The 20,000-nt window shown below is 39.1% G+C and overlaps 1 pseudogene; it reads left to right on the forward strand.

The window, feature by feature from the left end:
* Positions 1-7,840: 7,840 nt before the first annotated feature.
* On the forward strand, positions 7,841-8,517 carry LOC101963535 (protein tyrosine phosphatase type IVA 1-like; annotated as a pseudogene).
* Positions 8,518-20,000: the final 11,483 nt, after the last annotated feature.

The following is a 20,000-nucleotide window of genomic DNA, read 5'->3' on the forward strand; positions in this document are numbered from 1 at the left end:
CACTGATGTGATTTTTTTTGGAAATTGTTTTTATTCCTATCTGAAATGTCTTCATATATTCTTTATCCAACAATGTATTTATCAGAGCTCTTGATATCATTTTTAATTGTAAATCACAATCAATTAGTAAATTCTGAAATTAAGTGGCTCATGTCAGCATTAAAGAGAAAATTAGAATAGAGTAGAATAAAACAGAAATATCAAAGCATTCTGCACTTTGTAAGTTTTTTTGTGTGTAAAACTTTTGTTCCAATGTAAATGTGTATTGGGTCATGTTGTAAAATGTTTTTCTCAGTGCAATGAAATGTTTTTAAAAGATCAGCCTTATAAAGCTTATTTTAACCTTTTTTTTTCATATTAATGTAAACATTTCCCAAGTGGTGGCTTCCCTTTTTGTATTGAATTATCTTTTTTTTTTTTTTTTTTTGCACCACTTTAATTTTTCATGCGGTCAGGCCAAGCAATCCTTTGTAATTTCTTATTTTAGTTAAAAACAGAAATTCATCTTTTTTTCTACAAAAGTCATAAATGATCCGTCCTATGTTTTGTCAACTCAAGTCTTACTGAAGCATTCTCTGATATCCCAAACATAAAAATTTGTGTTGGCTTAGCAAAATGCAAATGAAGAGGTCTGGTGCAAATACTATTATGCAGTGGGTAAATCGAGAGTCTTCGATGATCATGAGAGCATGTGTCGTGTCCCTGTTCTCACTTTCAGTTGTCAGCTTATGTGGCATCAGCAAAATGAGTTCTGGTGCAAATGCTAGATAAGCAAATATTATTATTATTATTTTTTTTATTGTTGGTCGTTCAAAACATTATACAGTTCTTAATACATCATCTTTCACAGTTTGATTCAAGTGGGTTATGAACTCCCAACTTTACCCCGTATACAGATTGCTGTTTCACATCAGTTACACTTCCATTGATTGACATATTGCCTTTCTAGTGTCTGATGTATTCTGCTGTCTGTCCTATTCTCTACTATCCCCCCTCCCCTCCCCTCCCCTCCCCTCCCCTTTTCTCATCCCTGTTTAATGTAAATCTTCTTCTCAAGCTCTTCGTCCTTACCCTGTCCTTGTTTACTCCCCTTAAGCAAATATTATAATAGTTACCCAAAGATAGCTACAGAATGATGAAAAAATTGAAGAGGAAGTAAAGTTGAAAGTTCCAGAACACATAAAAATATTCTAAATAAGACAAGAGAGATGAGTTTGGGGACAAAATTGTCCTAGCAGAGACTACTCAAATGATAATGATAGAATTTTTTTTTTTTTTTGTACCAGGGATTGAACTGAGTGCTTAATCACTGAGTCACATCCCCAGCCTTTTTTTAAAATTATTATTACTTTCAATTTTGAGACAAGGTTTCTCTAAATTGCTCAGGGCCTCACTATATTGCTGAGACCTCCCTTGAATTTGCAATCCTCTGGCCTCAGCCTCCCAAGCACAGGGATTACAGACATGAACCACTGTGGTTGGCAATAATTTTCATTTATCATGTATTTACCAGGCTCACTCACCATCTATGGGATTCATCATGATTTCCATTTTGCAGATGAGAACACTGTTGGCCAGAAAGCCCACATGACTTACTCAAGGTCACCCAGGTGCCTGGAATTTGAACTTCAAGCCTATGCTTTTTACAACTCACCAATGTTGACTCTCATATAAGAACTAAGGGTTGCAGCTGACAGAATAAGGCAAACTCCTGGAGACAGAGATACTTACAATTTAAGAGTCTTAAAGGGATAGTTTGATTTTTCTGTGGGAACCTTTCAGATTGCCCCTTCCACTGTAAGTAATTTCTTTCAAATAACTAGATTTAATAATTTATAATAAAAGCAGTTCCTGTCAAGATAAGGCTGATTTTGGCATTCAGTTCGGGAAAATCCCTCACATGATGTGATCTCGAAGAGATAGCAGAGATAGTGGCTCAGAGCACAGATTCTGCAGCCTGTATGTGTGGATTGGTTGCCCAGCTCGGCCTCTGTCTAGAGGATGGGGTGTAGGGCATGATTTCCTCCTTCCTCAAGTGAGGATAATACAGTCTCAACTTCTGAGAGTTGTTGTGAGACAAAGCCTGGCCCATAGGAAGGGGAGAATTAGTACTAGTTGTTGTTGTTGTTATTATTATATGCTTTTGAAGCTGATATATTTTATATTAGTTATATTTGTTATTCCCAGTTGGAATTTCAGAGACAGTTTCAGCAGCAGCATATTTACAGATAGGATGAGTTTTTTTTTTTTTTAATGTTGATTCTTGCTAGTTACATTTAATCACCTAGTGATTTGTAATCTGTTTCTTCAGTTTCCAGATTATGTGCTAATTGAATGGGTGGCCAAGATTACTCATGCTATCCAGTGTAAATATTAGTGATGCCCACTTTTGTACCCAACAATTTCCTGGCTGGGAAGTTAAATCACCATCGTCAGTCTCTTGAAAGAATTGCAAACCTCCCACTCATGGTTTCTGCTACATTACAAGAGGAGGGTCAGAGACCTAAAACTGGAATAGGATCAAGGACAGTGGCTTCTGTTATTTTGTATGCTAGGACACCTTTGGCAAACTGCAGAATCCTTTGGAACCCTTCTAATAATGATGTTTGTTAAGTGCATAAAAATCAAATGCACAGAATTACAAAAGAAGTCCATCATTTTGAAAAGCTGCCATCAAAATATTGAACAAAAAACAAATTCATGATCTAATAATAAATATGCTTTTATTAATGATTAAATAACAGGTCTGCTGACAGGTTTAATAACTATTATAATTTGAAAGCTGTAATAAGTATCAGAGGCACTTTGAGGAATTTGTAACAGGAAAACTGTGACTTAAAAATAACTGTGAATTCCTATTAGTGACAAAGTTACAGGCCCTGTTTCTGTTGGGTTTTGTTCACCAATGTTTTCCCATGTCCACATTCACACACCTCTTAAATGTTTGTTTTTTTGTACCAGGATTGAACCCAGAGGGGTTTAACCACTGAGCCATATCCTCAGCCCTTTTTAAAATTTTTATATTTTGAGACAGGATCTCCCTAAGTTGCTTAGGGCCTCGCTAAATTGCTGAGCTGACTTTGAACTTGTGATCCTCCTGCCTCAGCTTCCCTAGTTGCTGGGATTATAGCCGTGCACCCTGGCGCCTGGCTAGACGTTTTGAATTCTTTACAGATCTCTTGTGGTTCCCAGTTTCAGAACCACTATATAAGCCTGAACATTCAAGACAAGCAGGAGAAGGGCAAATTGCACTGAGATAAAAGAAAAGAGACTAAAATTAAAAGCATGAACCCACATTTGTTGCCTGTCACTGGAAAAGGCCAATGACTCAAGGACAAGTTGATAGACAAGAAAAAAGATTTACTGGGAAATTCAGCAGACCCAAGGAGATGGAGGCCAGAACAATGACCATTTTGCTTAGGAGTGTAGTTACAAGGATTTTATAGGTATTTTGAGGGAGACATATCTGATAGGCAGGAGCCAGGGCAGGTATAAAGTTCAGGTAGCCTACTTTAATGACACACTGGCTGCTGTTATCTGCAGATCACTGGAGGTTCTGGATTCTGTAAATCTAAAGAAAATTTCCTGATGAGCAGGTCTTACGACCCACGTCATTTTTCTTCCTTCCCCAAGGATAGCTAACTCTGCAGCTTATCATCAGGAAACAAAACAAAACAAAACAAAAAAATCTTTCCTCAAAGAAAAAGGGAAGATAGCAAAAGATAAATGTCCCTTTAAGAACAGGGGGAGGCAACTGTCTTCCAGGAAACAGGGGGAAATATCAGAAAAGCAACTGACCCCAGAAAGATAGTCAAATGAACCTTTCACATAGCAAAGCTAGTGGGAGAGTAATAATGTATTGCTCAGCTGAATGACCTCCAAAATCAGTAATTTTAAAAATTGCTTAAAAGCAAATGGAAATAAGAGGTTAATTTGGGTTTTCTCCCAGTAACAGAATAGTTGTAAATTTGATGCCAAGGGGACAGGAAGTGGGAGGAGCAAAATAATGTGGGGGGTTGCTCACATGTGGGTGAGCAAGACCCAGGAACTTCTGGGCTGTCTGATGTCTGTCAGCACAGGGGTATCCCATTAGGATGAATCCCATTAGAAACATGAATTTTCACAGGGGCTCATAACATGGTCATTGAAGTCTGGCACAACTGGGTTTGAACCCCATTCCTGCCATTGACTTGCACATGTGTATTTTGTACAAGTTTAACTGCTCTGTGTTCTGGTTTTCTTCTGCTTGGTGGGAGCAATGAGACCTCCCTCACTAACTCACGATGAGAATTAAAGATAGTGCAATCAAATATATCAGCCCAGTGCCTGATATATTCTAAAGCTTTCACTAGCGTCTCTGGCCACAGTGGTGTTACTATGAAGATCCTCTTCCCTCTAAGAAGCAGACTCCTGGTCAACCAAATTTCACTAAAAAAATAAGTATTGATCAGCAGGGGGCAGCATAACATCACATTATAACCTCAGGAGGCTGCGCAAGGGAGTGGGGATTGTGGCTGCACACCTCTATGGACTCACACAGCCTGAGCTTGAAGATTGAGTCTTCCTTGAGTCTCTTTTCTTGGGTCAGAGTTCCCCAAAGGACATCCAGTACCCTTGCTCTTGGATGAAGCTCACTGAGACCAAAGAGACACTGTTAGATGTGTTCTGTTGAGGCAGGTGGGCAGGCCAGGGAGCAGCCAGGAACCTCTGAATCTGTAACCCATTCTATTCCAGCAGTATTTAAATCACAAAAGTAGACAGAGCCTGTATCTGAGGAAGAATTCTGCAGCCTGCAGTGGAGGTCATACTTCCTCCTTAAATGCATGTTATCTAATAGTTCACCTGCTTTCTTATTGGTAGAAATACTACCTGTCCTCCAGGTAGTCCCAGGAGCTATCAGGGATTATCCAGGTTGTACCTAACTCAGGAACTCTAGATCTGAGAATCCCATTCTTCCCTCCTCCCACCCACCTCCCATGAAGCAGTTATTGTTTCATGTTATCCTGTATGAAATAATCTGAAAAAGATTTGAATTACAGGTATGCATGCATACATAGAAAGAAGTCTCTTCTACTATATGGCAGAAGGGTAAAACATTGTAGGTATCAAGTTTTATCATCCTGTTCCTATTCCACCTTCTCCAAGGGTTTCTAGAAATGAGATGTAATTAATTAGGATGATGGGAACATTGTGAAATAGGCAAGCCAAGGGATCATTTATAAAACTGATTCTGGCACTACCAGGTAACTGCAAGAGGAATCCTTTGTAGATCACCTGTCTTTGGGAAATGGAGTGATCTCTTTTCATATGACCCTGAGGATGTGCCACAAACTTGGCATGTAACAGGTCTCCAAGTATACTTACTGAATGGCATTAAAATATGGGAAATGTACAGAGAGAGCCTAAGACATCCAACTTTCTTCTCCATGGAAAGATTTTAATATTTCTTAAACTTTTACTAAGGATCGGAACACTTTTTACAAATGTATGCACAATTCCACAAACAAAGCAGCTAAGAAGGAATTTGCTCTGGTTGCAGGAGGCTAGGGAGGGCAAGAGAAAACTCGCATACCCACAAATGATGTATTCAGACTACAGAGACGCCAGTGTAGATGACCCATAGGAAAAACACACTGGGTAAATATCCACAGACTCAATTCTAGTCCTGGCTGCGTAGCCCAAACCAGCTGGCGGATCTCAGCAGAGTCACTTAACGCATCCTGCATCATGAAAGCGAGGACCTGGGGGGGGGGCGCTGGGGTTGTGGCTCAGCGGTAGAGCACTCGCCTATCATGCCTGAAGCACAGGGTTCGATTCTCAGCACCACATAAAAATATATAAAATAAAGGTCCATCAACAACTAAAAAATATTTTAAAATATTTTTTAGTTGTTGATGGACTTTTATTTAAAAAAAAAAAAAAAGTGGGACCTCATGATCTCTGAGAGCCCCACCAGGGCCAAAGTTGCAGTCCAAATCTGCTGATTCAGGCCACTCAATTCTCCCTGGAGCCTGGGCGCAGGCCCGGAAGCCTCTATTGCAGGCTCAAGTAGACTGTGAAGTGGGACTAAGTTACAGCCATCCCTGCTCGGCTCACCCACTCCATTCCCATCCTCTTCCTACACTGTGGCCCAGGGCCTCACCCTGGGCTGAGCCACGGAGGCCTGTCTCCTCTGGTCAATGAACCATTGTGTGATCCCTTTTGACCCTACACTCCAGTTCCATTAAAACTTATCTGACTCCTATCCTGAACCCAAAGGCTGGTCTTCCCTTCCGTGGTTTCCAGCTATCTACAAGGTTGGAGAGCTGAATAATTCAAAATCTGTTGTTTCATCTCTACACACCTCTCTTATTTCCTCATACCACTGAAATTGTTCCTACCTTGTAAGTCTGGAAAATTTTGTTTATCATGAGTGAATCGATGTCATACCTAGAAAACCAAGAGAGATTAACTTTAAAAAGTAGTTATATTAAAAGGTCTTCCTTTCCCACCCTTCTTTTTGTCCAATAAAATGTAATTGACCACTTGAGTTTCTCTTTGTCTTGAGTTAAGACAGCAGAAATAGTTATAATTAACTTTAATGCAACTTGGTCACAGCATTAGGAGGAACAATTGACTAGCTGTGAGATATTTGGGCTATCAGTGAATTTTTCTTTAAGTTCATCTGTAAAATAGGAATTATAAGGGCTTGGGATGTGGCTCAGTGGTAGAGTACTTGCCTAGAATGTGCAAGGCCCTGGGTTCAATCCCTAGCACTGCCCAAAAAGAAAGAGAGAAAGGATCATGAGACATAAATATCACAGGATTGGTGTAAGAAAATTAGATAATTTATGAAAAAAATTTCATTATATAATATATATTCAAAAGAATATATAAGATTTCTGAATATTAATTAAAAGATTTACAATAAAATAAACACACATGTTCTCAAAACCCAGGTTAAGAAATAAGCAGTAACTTTAAAGTTGTTTTAAGTATCTCCCTGACAGCAAGACTCACACCCTTAGATGTTGAATAAATCCTATTCTTGTTCTCCTGAATAATTTTATGAACTATGATTGTATCCTTAAAAATATGCTATTCAGTTTCCCTATTTTGAAACTTTATATAAATGGAATTTTACTGCATAATCTTTCTGTGACTGGTTTTTTTCCCCTTCAGATTCTGTTTTTTCAATTCATCCATGTGGGAGCACATGGCTGTAGTTTGTACAATTTGAGAAGATGCCATGAGAGTTTTATGTCAATACCCATGTAGATGGCTTTTATCAGGTTAAAGAAATTTTGTTCTTTCACTGCCTGGTGGTCTGATGCCACTGCCAGCATGGCCACTGCCTGGGAACCAAGTGTGTGATTAGGCCACAGTCTTCAATTCAATGAGTAGACAGATGCCTCGGTTCTGGGGTGCTCTTGAGCACACATTTATGGAGTTTCTGAAGGGCACTGGAGCTCACTGCCAGAAACAGCACGGCCTCTATGCAGACAAGTGAATTGTAGAAATTCATTACAACGCCACCAGGAAGCCCCCTAGAGTGGTCAACCTGGACAGAGAAGTGTTGGATTGAAAGCCACAGGACATTTTACAGGAGATTTCACCTGGACGGGGTAGGCCTCGAGCACTTTCTTTATATTGCTTCCGTGTTCCTGGATTGAAGAGTTGCTGATTCGTATCGGCAGCTCATCTCATTTCCCATTCCTCCCAACTTCATACTCAAAGCTCTGAGAATATCAAGTGGAGAATGTTGAAGTAGACTTCGGTTACTTTGCATCATTTCTGTGTTCAATTTTTAAAATTCTTTCATAACCCTATTGAGTGCTTTTTTTTTTTAAACTAAATTAATATGGCTCGAATGAACCACCTTTGCTCCTGTGGAAGTTACATATAAGAGCATGAGATTCCTTAAGCCATACAATCCAACAGACACAACCTTAAACAAATTTATAGAGGAACTTAAGAAGTATGGTGTTATTACAATAGTGAGGGCATGTAACGCAACCTGTTGCATTATTGTAGAGAGAAAAGGCATTCATGCTTTTTTTTTTAATTTGTTCTTTTTAGTTATACATGACAGTAGAATGTATTTTGACATATTATACCTATATGAAGTACAGCTTCCCGTTCTTCTGGTTGGATAGCATCCATGTTCTTGATTGGCCTTTGATGACCGTACACCACAATCTAACCAGATTGTTCGTGACTGTAAGTCTTGTAAAAATTAAGTTTCATAAAGCACCTAGTCCTTGTATTGCTGCCCCTTGTGTTGCAGTCCTCAGGAGAGCTTCAGTGCTTGTTGCCCTAGTAGTCATCGAAGGTGGAATGAAATATGAAGATGCAGTACAATTCATAAGATGAAAGCACCATGGAGCTTTTAATAGCAAACAACTTTTGTGTTTAGATAAGTATTATCCTAAAATGCAGTTGCACTTCAAAGATGCCAGTGGTCATAGAAACAACTGTTGCAGCCAACAAAACTCAAAAATAGCACCTCATGCTGTTGCCTTGGAAGTGAAACATTAGAAAGGATCTAATATGTCGTACATATTAGCCAACATGTTGATAAATAAGTCTGATGACGCTTCCATGGGATTATTGAAAAGCAGTCTTACCAGGCCACAAGCTTGCAAAATATCAGCTTTTGTGTTTGGGTTGTGTTTAAGCTGTTTAGATGCTTAGCAGTCTTTATTCTTGCCTTTCAGCATTTAAAAGGTGCTTATCATTTGTACCAATTGACCTTTCCTAAAATCATGCAGTGTTGAGTTACTGTCTTTATAACTATTTCCATGCCAGAATCTTATAAAAGAAATTTAGAAAGATTAGGTGCCCAAATACTCAGCATAATACTTATATATTTGTAGTTTCATACAAATCCAAAATTCCACCACCTTATGTGACTTATTCCTTCAGTCATTTCTAACATTGCAAGGCCTAGATGGTCATTTGCCTGCTTACAATTCCCACGTACATCCTGGTATACGTTGGGCTTGCTGTAACCGTTGGTTTGGGGCTTTATTTGTTTTGTTTTTTTGTTTTTGTTTTTGGTTGTTAATTTTTACCAAGTCTTATGTTGATTATTTAATGTCTTTCTATAAGTCTTATTTTTTTGCTGCTATGGGAAACCTCCATTTTGAAAATCTAAGTTGTTACAGAAGCACAAATCTTTAATTAATCTCCAGCCCCCCCCCCCCCAAAAAAGCCTTACAGTTAATTTAATGTTTGCACTCGAGGTGCAACTTATCAGAGAGGGCCTGAAAACAATGGAAGGGGGCTATTAAATATTTTTAATAAAATGTTGCCTTTCTCTTGTGCAGAACCTGTAGGATATGATCTTTAATTTAGTAAATATTTTTTAAAGGTAGACATGCTTTGTTATTGTAGCTAAAACAATTCTCAATCATAAAATTTCTGAAATTCTTATAAATTTTTTCATAATTATCAGAAGTTGTTTACCAACTTACTTTTTGTTTGAAGTATTTTTTTCCTTTTCTTCCCAACCTCTTGCAAAAAAAAAAAAGAAAGAAAAGAAAAAAAAGTGTGTTTCTGCTAATGAATTGAGTAGAAATCTAATATTTTAAATGCCTTTTGAGCTGTGTAACTTAACATTTGGATACATGATAATTTTGTATTATTATGTAATTGATAAAATGGTGATGAGTATGGATGTGAGTTCAACCATATATTTGTACTGTATAGTTCTGTGGAAGAAATAAATTGTCAGTGTTCATTAGCTTGTAAAAAACTTAGTGCAAAGGCTTAAACATCTGAATAAATAATGAAATGCAAAAACAAAAAAGAAAAACGAAATTTTCTTTTTTTCCTTATTGCCAGGAGATGTTATCATGAAAAACTGAGTTTTATCAAATATCTTTCCATTGTAATATGTACATAATTTTTTCATATAGTGTATTGCATTATTTTCTAATAGTAAATCAAAAATGATTCCTGAGATAACATCACATTGACCATTTTTTATAAAGTATTGAGTATGGCAAACCCTATTTTATTTGGGATATTGGCATCTGTATTTTTTGGTGAGACTGGTCTACAATTTTCCTTTCTTGAACTGTCCTAGACTGATTTTAGTATCAAAGTTGTATCGTTGCCTAAAATGAGTTTGAAAATATTCCCTTCTAACCTGTTTTCTGGAACAGTTTGTGTGAGATGGCAGTTCGTACCTGAAATGTCATATACAAGTCTCCTATGTGGCCATCTTGGTGTGGTATTTTCTGTGGGGAAATGGTTAAGTAGTTATTCAATTTTTTTTTAATGGTTATAAGACTATAAGTTTCCCTCTAACTACTGCTTTGGCTACATCACAAAAGTTTGGATAGGTCTTACCTTTATCACTCTGCATGTGGATTTTTTTTTTCCACTTTATATTAGGAGAAAGCCTAACAAAATTGGATTATGAACCTCAGAGCCCAATAGCTATGTGGAAATAACAACTTCACCACTTTCTACTTGTGTGACCTCAGGCAGGTGGTTTATCCTGTGTGGACCCCAGTGCTTCATCCATCAAAGTACCAATCTTATAGGAGTTGAAGAGAATTTAAAACTCTCAGTGTTTGGGACATTAGCTAATTAATGAGTGTCACCTGTAGTGTTTGCTGTTACCTCTTCTTTAAACCTTGAGTTGGTTATCTGTTTCGAAATATCCAAATGTCAAGGGGGCAGTTTCTAGTTAATTTTGTTGTTGCTACATAATTTTGTGTAATGGTGGCCAAAGAATATAATCCATAGATAAATTTGTTGAAATCCATTGAGGCCAACACTTTGGCCAATCATGCCATTGATTTTCATGAATGTCCTACATATGCTTAGAAATGTGTGCTCTCCAAGAATAAAATCATTAATGATGCCATTCAATTCTTTTCCTTTGCTGGTAATTTTGTCTGCTTAATCTAAGAAAGGTGTGAGCATCCTTAAAGCAGATGAGTAATCTTTGAGTGTCTTATGTTTTGTTTTGAAATAAGGGGGGTTTATTCTCTGGCAGCTCTGGAGGTCAGAAGTCTAAAAGCAGGTTGCAGTGGGCTTAGTTCCTTCTGAGGCTCTGAGGGAAATCTGTTCCAGGCCTCTCTCCTAGCCTCTGGTGGTAGCCAACAATGCTTATAGACACATCGCTCCAATCTCTGCCTGTTACATGGTGTTCCCCTGGGCGTCTCTGTGTCCAAATTTTCCACTTATTATAAACATACTAGTTGTGTTGGATCCATTGTTATCCATTGTTATACTTCATTTAACTTGATTGTATCTACCAGCTAAGCTTACACTCACAGATTCTAGGTGGACATGAATTTGGGGGGATACTATAAAATTCAGTATGGGTGGTTTAGAGGTAGAGGGAAGTGTTTATATTCAAGAGATTTTTTTAGACAGAAAAAACAACAAAGGGGCATTGATCTACTCTAGTTCTTTCTCTATCCAAATGTATTTTAAAAGCTGTTATCTTGGGTCTCTGGTGACCTTTGTTGCTGCCAAGTGTTCTTGCTGACCGAATCTATGCTACCAAAAGCAAGGAGAGCCATGGAGAGCAGGAAGCCGCTTCTCAATGTCCTTGGAGGAGACACAGACTTATCCATTCTTTGGGTGCATTTGCATTCACAGATTGGGATCCCTTTGGACCATCACTCCATGTCCTTAGATCAACTTGGCTGCAATGCATAATGTGCTTGGTGTGCTCTCGTAAAGATCTGTTCTTTATGTTCTCATTTTTTTGTATCATGACTCTTCCTGAAATAAGAATATTCACATAGCACAGTTTCAGAAGTTCAGTTCATGGCTGACTGACTCTATTGCTCTTGACCTGGAGTGCTCTGCCGAACGTCATGTGGGTAGAGACTGGTGGAAGAAGGCAGCTCGTTTTATGACAGACAGGAGTCAGAGAGCTCTAAAGTTATCCGTCATTTTGTTTTAGAATTTACATAAAAAATTTGAAGGTACTATAGAGTTCCCATATACCCCACACCTATTTTCCTGTTGTGAACATCTGACATTAGTCCAGTACTTTTGGCATCATTAGTACACCAGTTATGAACTATTATTAACTCTAGTGTGTGATTTATTCAGATTGCCTTAGTTTTGTTGCTATTTCCTGCTCTCCTGTCCCTTACTGGGGATTGAACCCAGATATGCTCTACTACTGAGCTACACCCCTAGCCCTTTTTCTCTTTTTTTTTTATTGGTTGTTCACAACGTTACAAAGCTCTTGACATATCATATTAGCCCTTTTTATTTTGATACAGGATCTCACTAAGTTGCCTAGGCTGGTCTCCAATTTGCAGTTCTCTTGCCTCAGCCTCCTACAGATTGCTGTTTATACCTGATGTCCTTTTCCATTCCGGGTCCCCATACACATTAAATTTACTCATCCTGTCTCCTTAGGCCATTCTTGGTTGTGACAGCTCTTACACTTTGCTGGTTTTTGATGACCTTAATGGTTTTGAGGAATTCGGATCCATATTTTTTTAAGAATATCCTTCCATTGCTATTTGTAGATGTTTTCCTCATGATTAGACCAGAGTTTTGGTTTTAGGGACGTAGATTGTAAAGGTTGAGGACATTCTCATCATATAAGATTGAGTTCACGCTATCTGCATGATCTATCACTGTCTATGTTTACCTTTATCACCTAGTAGTAAAGTTTTATGCATATTACTTTGCTTTTCATTCTAATGGAATGTCATTATAATAAATATCATGATGTAATATGAAGAATCCAGAGTTCTGGATTCTAGGCCCATTTCTACCACCAAATTGCTATTTACTATATAAGCTTTGGTTGGTTATTTCCCCTTCTGATCCTCAGAACTTTTATATATTCATAAAATTTGGTACTAGGCCCCGAACCCACCCATGCATTACCCCTGAGCTACATCCCCACCCCCTTTTTTAAACTTTGAGACAGGGTCTTGCTAAATTGCTGACCTTGAACATGAAATCTTTCTGCTTTAGACTCCCAAGTTGCTTGGGATTACAGCATGCACCACCTAAAAATTTTATATTTTTTTTATTGGTGCATTACATAATAGTGGGATTTGTTGTTTCATATTCATACATGCACACAATATAACAATATAATTTGGTCAATTTCCTTCCCCAGTATGTCCCTTTTCCCTCTCCTCCTCCCTTCCCCTGGTCTCCCTCCTCTACTCTATTGAATCTCCCTTTTACTTTCATGAGATCCTACCCTACCTTTGTTTTGTTCTTTCTAGTTTCTACATATGAAAGAAAACATACAATCCTTGACTGAGTTTGGCTTATTCTTCTTAGCATGATACTCTCAAATCTATCTTCTTTTGAAATACATATCATGCATATAGGTCCTTCTGAAATGCCTTCTAAACAATATGCTGCAACTCAGGTTGGAAATCATAGTAGCTAGCTGTCGGAGACCAGCTCCAACAGGGGGTCTCAGGAGACGAACGGATGGTGAGGAGTCGGCAAAAGAGGGGGTGGAGAAACAACACAGACACCAAAGTGAAGGTGTTGATCCCAATCTTTACTAGTGAAGTTGATCATATATACTTTTCATTTTGGCAGGCTTACAGTACTTTGTGGTTACAAAACAGGAATCATTATTCAAACAAAACAAAATATTAAGTAGCTACAATTAGAAGAATGTATCTTGGCTTATGCATAAGCAAGCATTTGTACTTTCAGTTCGAGTTTTGCTTTGAGCAGTTTCTGCTTAGTTAACTTTTAATAATAGTTACAAATGTCCCAAACTATTGGCCTATACCTTGACTATTCTTTCTTTATTTACTGACTGGAACCGGTGCCATGGTTACGGCAAGTAGTTGATTTGTTATTACTTTTAATCAAACAAAAGTAAGAGCACAAACCATTGTGCACAGGAACAAGAACAAGTTGCCCAGTACTAAGCACTAATCTATCTTTTTAACATTAATTTTTCTTCTCTAGATTTTAATTTAATTTCTCAAAAACTTCCTTGACAGGAATACAGGGAGTTTTTCTTTAGACATTAACAATTTACACACCACAGCTGAATCATTGCATTTAGAGCAAACAGATCTATGCTTTAGAAGTAGTTGCATTAATTGGGAAAGTCATGATTTTTCCTTTATACTTAATGGTCATATGAGAAATCAAAACTATACTTATTAAAGGAATACAAAAACAAATCAGCCCATTCCCAGAAACATACTGCGCTCCTCCAGAGGATGGACGCCTTGCGCCATCCAGCTCAGTAGGGCTTTGCCATTGCCTGAGTCAGGGGAGGGGCGCAGCAGCTAGCGCTCAAGGTGTCCCCAGTAAATAGGGCTGACCAATTGTAAGATACTGTAAAAAAAAATCATGCTGTTTGACTTTTGAGGTTAGATAATGAGTCACTGTGGTTTTCACTTTGTGCTGTATTGGACCACTGTATTGTGAACACTCCAGTAGCTTTAGGAAAAGGTTCATGTTGTGAGGAACTGAGCCCTCCTGCCAGTGCCAGTTTTGGCTTCCCTGTCATTGAATGTACCATTTTGGAATCAGATTCTCTGCCCTATTCAAGCCTTTGGACAATTGCAGTCCTAGACATATTGACTACATGTCTCATGAAAGACCTCAGTCCAGGTCTACTTAGCTAAAACATCCAGAATTCCTGAACACCAGCAACTGCATGAAATAAATGTTGATAAATATTCATTAAAAACAAACAAAAAATAGCCTTGCATCTCAAAACTTTGAGACTCTTTCAGGACCCTCATGTATGGGAGAATGTGGGAAGGAGTGCTGACTGGCTTGTTTCCCAGGTTCTTCTCCCACTTAAACCACAGCAGCTCTGCCTTCATCTGAAGTTTACATATTGAGGGTCCATGTGGGATTTCATTTCAAGAATGGAGTGTGCTGCCAAAGATAAACTTGAAGTGGGGGAGTCACGAACTGAAACCTATTTCTATGCAAGTATGAGTTTGTCAGGATGAAGCCACTACTATGTATAACCACTAAGCACTCATTTTAAAAATCCAGTGTGTGGCTGGTAAAAAATAAATAAATAAATAAACTTGAAAATACTGGTTTAGAGAAACACTAGATCAGATGACCTCCATAGTCATTTGTCTCTTACATTCTGATTCTACCTAGATCATGGGCAGCATTTCCTTCACAGCTTGCTCCTCCTGCCATGAAATCAAATCCTAGAGGTGGGAGGTAAAAGCTCATAGTGTGCTGTTCACCAATAAGTTTACCAGGAACTGTCTCTCCTGTTTGTGAAGCCAAGCAGAGTTCAATCCTGGACAGTATTTGCAGGATGCAAGAGGACAGGTGTTTGCTTCTGTTGTCAGCATTTGATTATAATGACAATATTAACAACATGACCAATAATGGCCAGAATGTTCAGCACTGTGTGAAAGGCCTTGGATGGGGGGTTTCATATTTATTCTCTCATTTTAATTCTTATGACAATTATAAGGCAGGCATTTTAGAGATGGAGGAAAAGAAGGTTGATAGGTCAAATGATTCTCCAGTTACAAAATGTAGAGCTATAGTTACAGAACCCTTGGCCACCATTTGAATTACACGGGCCGGTAGTAGAATGGAATGGCTACTCTGAGTCTGAAATATACAGATTTCACACTAGAGAATCTTTTAACAGTCACTATAAGAAAAGCTCTTCACTCCTTCACCATCATTCCTGAGAGCTTACTCAGATCAGGAACTGCTCTTAGAAGCATGTAGGAAACCCTGACACTCCCTCAGGCTGTGCTAAGATATTCAAGCGAACCTGAGAAGCCATAAGCTGCTTCCACTGTTGTTCCCAGGATGCAAAGACCAATGTCTTACCTGGAAGCACAGTTAGGAAATGCCTTCAAGAAAGAAGACAGGTGTGGTGACACATACCTGTAATCCCAGCAGCTCAAGAGGCTGAGGCAGGAGGAGGATTGTTAAATTCAAAGCCAGCCTCAGCAATTTAGTGAGGCCTTAAGCAACTTAAGTGAGACCTGGTCTCAAAACAAAAAATAGAAAAAGGACATCGGATGTGGCTTAGTGTCTCTGGGTTCAATCTCTGATACCAACAAACAAAAGACAAGTGTTGGGGGGCAGGGGGATAACCACCATGGATCCCCAAAGAGAGGCCCTATAGGAAAACCTTCCTGGGCTGGACCCAATCCTGATTGTGCCTATCCTGACTGGGTACTCTATCACCCTCCCCTCTACCTGCTGCAGGGGACCAATAATGAGCTTCTTCCATAGAGGACAGCAAGAACATTCCATTCAAACTGTTTGTGAAATTTTATCAACACAAAGAATATAATGTGTTGACAAATCATTGAGAAAGTCCATGCAAACTATGTACAGAGATTTTCCAGTCCTTGTCTTACTTGTCTGTGTGATCTAATAAAATGTAGTTTCAGTTTTTTCAATTATTATAAACAATTCTACTCTGGTTACAGTGTTGTTTGGGTAGAATCCCAACTGTTTCATAAATGCATGTTATATCAGTAACTATACAAGGGCAAAGCTTCTCAAAGATGGAGCAGCACCAACTAACTTATCTTCCACCAACTTGGCCCCCTGGAAGGTCGCTTCACTCCTCATGGCAAGTTCACCTACATCCCAAGGCTGGGATGGAACCTGCCCAGGAAGGTGTAGAAATTTGGTTCCACAAAGAAAAGTGGAACTTCATTGGCAAAGCAGCACCATCTTGATCCACAGAACCTCTCAGATCCATCTGCTCCCTTGGATGAATTGGTAGTGGAATAGAGCTGACCCCGCAAGCTCAGTCTGCTGCTCCTCACAGCCCACTTCCCTGCCTCAACATCATTCCACCTGAGCCTGAGCCACCAACTGCAGAAAATACTCCTGCTGGAGTTTCAAAAATGCAGAACCAGCTGTTCTTCCTCCCCTTGTGTTGGGCCTCCTCCCCACTACAGGCAAGGCTCCTTCACAGGGACAGTCCTTAGACTGGAAGTTTCTGCAGGAAAGCACAAAGGGAAGGTTATGCCAGCTTGCCTTTTCTCTCACTCCTGGGTGGAATTGCACATTGTCTCACTGAAAGAAAAGTGACCACAACACTCAGAGCGACCAAGAGAGCTTTATTGCAGCAGTGCAACAGAGGAGAAAAGAGAGAAGGAGAGAGAGAGAGAGAAGAGAGAGAGAGAGAGAGAGAGAGAGAGAGAGAGAGAGAGAGAGAGCGAGAGCGAGAGAGACAGAGAGAGCAAGAGAGAGAGGGCCAGCAGGAGGGAGTTTTTATAGCCCAAATCTAATGGGGTCTCTGGGTCTGCAAGCTGCCTGTTGGCACACAAGGGGGTTAAATGTTGGGCCTTGAGTGGCAGGCTGAGTGTTCAGCCTTGAGCAGGGGGGCAAAGCGCTCAGCTTTGAGTGGGGGCTTGGGCGTTTGGGCTTGAAGCAAACAGGTGATAAAGAACCAGACAGAGGGTTTGAGTGGCCAGGTCATCCTGCAGCTAATTTTGTTTGGCAAGCCCTGCGGACAGCTTACTCAGCCTGTCCTGCACCTAACACTCACCACATCTTAAGCAGGGATCTAGAAGGCAGGTAAATTGATTTAAAAACTACTAGCACTAGGAATGTATCTCAGTAATAGAGCACTTACATAGCATGTACAAGGCCCTGGGTTTGATCCCCAGCTCTAAAATAAACAAATAAATAAAACACCATTTCTTACTGGTGACTGCCTCAAAAATTTTCCGAAGTATCTTAAGGCCAACTCTTCACCTAGAGAAATAGGGGCTGGGATTAGTCAGTTGACTTGGTGTATCTGTTAAGAGTCTGCTCTTTATTATCAGGAGGTGACCTAGACTTGCAGTTTAACTTCGATAAGATGGGATGTGCCTACTCCAGCAGGTGAAATGAACACTGTGAGGGACAGAAACCAGGAAAGGGGCTCAAGCCAAAGGCCACCAGGTAGAAAGGGCAGCCTACACAGGTGGGGTTCTAGATCCCTCACACGACCTAGTCCCAGCTGCTCAGGAGTTTGGTGATTTCCTTCGTCCCAGCAACCACTACTGGCCAATTAATTATATCTTTGGGGCACATTTTAAACTCCAATAACCTGCTGGGTGTGGCCGCGCACCCATAATCCCAGGGGCTTAGGAGGCAGAGCCAAGAGGTTCAAGGCCTGACTCAGTAATTTAGCAAGACCTCAGCAACTTAGAGACCTTATCATTCTATCTCATTTTTTTAAAAAAGGAAAAGTGTGTGTATGTGTGTGGTGTGGGGAGCACTGGGGTAAAATGCCCCTGGTTCAATGCTCAGTACAAAACACAAAACAAAAATCAATATCAATAACCTACAAAACAGTTAATGTGTGTTGTTAGAGGAAATGTGTAATCACCCAATCAACAGTCACTAACAAAACAACCTGACTTTCAGGTTAACCCTGTATCCCACAGCGGAGGTGGTGGAGGCGGCACGAGAGGTTCCTAATAAAGATGCTAAGAAAGAATGTAAGACAGGAAAATAATTAAATATTTTTACTGTGTTGTCAATGGATCTTCATTTACATATGCGGTGCTGAGAATCAAACCCTGTGTTTCACACATTCCAGGAAGAAGAGAACATGAGAGGAGTCTTTGGAACCAACAGGAGAATTCAATTGTTGTGAAAAGCAAGGAATCCATGTCCTCTATTGCTAAGGATCTCCAAGTCACTCACTGGTTTTGCTGAGCCGGGTCTGGGTGCCATCCAGAAATGGAAGAGAATATTTACAAAAGAAAATACATTCTTCAGGAACCATTGAGAATAAGGGATGTGTTCATTGATTTTTCTGAAGAGGAATGGAAATGCCTGGACCCTTCTCAGCAGACTTTATATGGAGATGTGACGTTAGAGATCTATAGAAACCTACTCTTTATTGGTATGACTTCCAATCAAAACCAAGAATTTTCAGGAGAGCAAGAAATAAAATATTTTTTGCAAAACTTGATAAAGCGAAGTGCAGAGTGTTCAGCTGCAATTAAGGATGCACCTCTGGGCAGGCTTTTTTGGGTTTTTTTAGGAAGGCAGGTGAGCGCCCAAGTCCCAGGATCCAGGTCAGCCTTTCAATGCTATTGGAATGTGATGTGATCCAATTGTACGGCCAAGGAGCAGGGACAGTGTATGTGTATCCTAATGGGCTGCATCAGTGTCATAGGGCTCTCATAAGACAATGAATAGATGGAGTTACACAGATATTTATTTGTCCTAATTCTTGAAGTTTTATATCAAGGTACTTGCTGGAATGATTTCCTTTGAGATGTAGATTGCCATCTTCTGTCTCCATGTTTGCATGGGACATTTTCCTGGGTTTCTCTGTGTCCTTAGAATGTAGGTTGCTCTAAACATTAAAGCTTCAGATACAATTGATTATACCTGCTGGCACCATTTGCATATTAAATGAACCAATTAAGGTTACCAATACTTTGAAAAGAATATTCTCATCTAAGAGTCCTCAGTCTATTTTTAATAAAGAGCTATTTTGAGAATAGTTCGGTTATTTTTCAGCCCATGCCCATTGAATATTATTCTTTGCAGCTCATTGTTCCATTCTTCGATGATGTTTAGGTGTCACTGTTCTCCCTGAATTGTGTCTAGCTTCTAGCATTGATTTGGCCAGGCCTGTTGTTTACTTGGGCTTTCCCTCCTTTTTATTTATTTATTTTTTTAAATTGTGCTGTGTTTTATATTACTTTCTCTAATGATGAGTCAGTAATCACTGCTTATTTCTCTTTATTCTTTTATCTTACCAGTTTTATTTACTTTTGTCTAATTAGTGGCAATCTATTACAGAATAGTCACTTTGTGATTGGTTAAGCATTATTTTAAAGCGTTCTTGCCTATCTCACATTCAAAATAGTTATAAAATGCTAGACAGGTTTTCTTTATTTGGAGATTTAAGTTGTTAACAATATTTGGTATATATTTTAAAAGTATGTATTTTTAATCTAAAGTTGATATTCTGAATATAAAGGTTAAGGATAATAATTTTCCTTAACCTTTATATTCAGATTTAAGAACAATTTTTATTTAAGAAGATTTTGTTGTGTTTTGTTGTTCAAAGG

Source organism: Ictidomys tridecemlineatus, chromosome 2 (assembly GCF_052094955.1).
Source record: "Ictidomys tridecemlineatus isolate mIctTri1 chromosome 2, mIctTri1.hap1, whole genome shotgun sequence".
Taxonomy (NCBI): Eukaryota; Metazoa; Chordata; class Mammalia; order Rodentia; family Sciuridae; genus Ictidomys; species Ictidomys tridecemlineatus.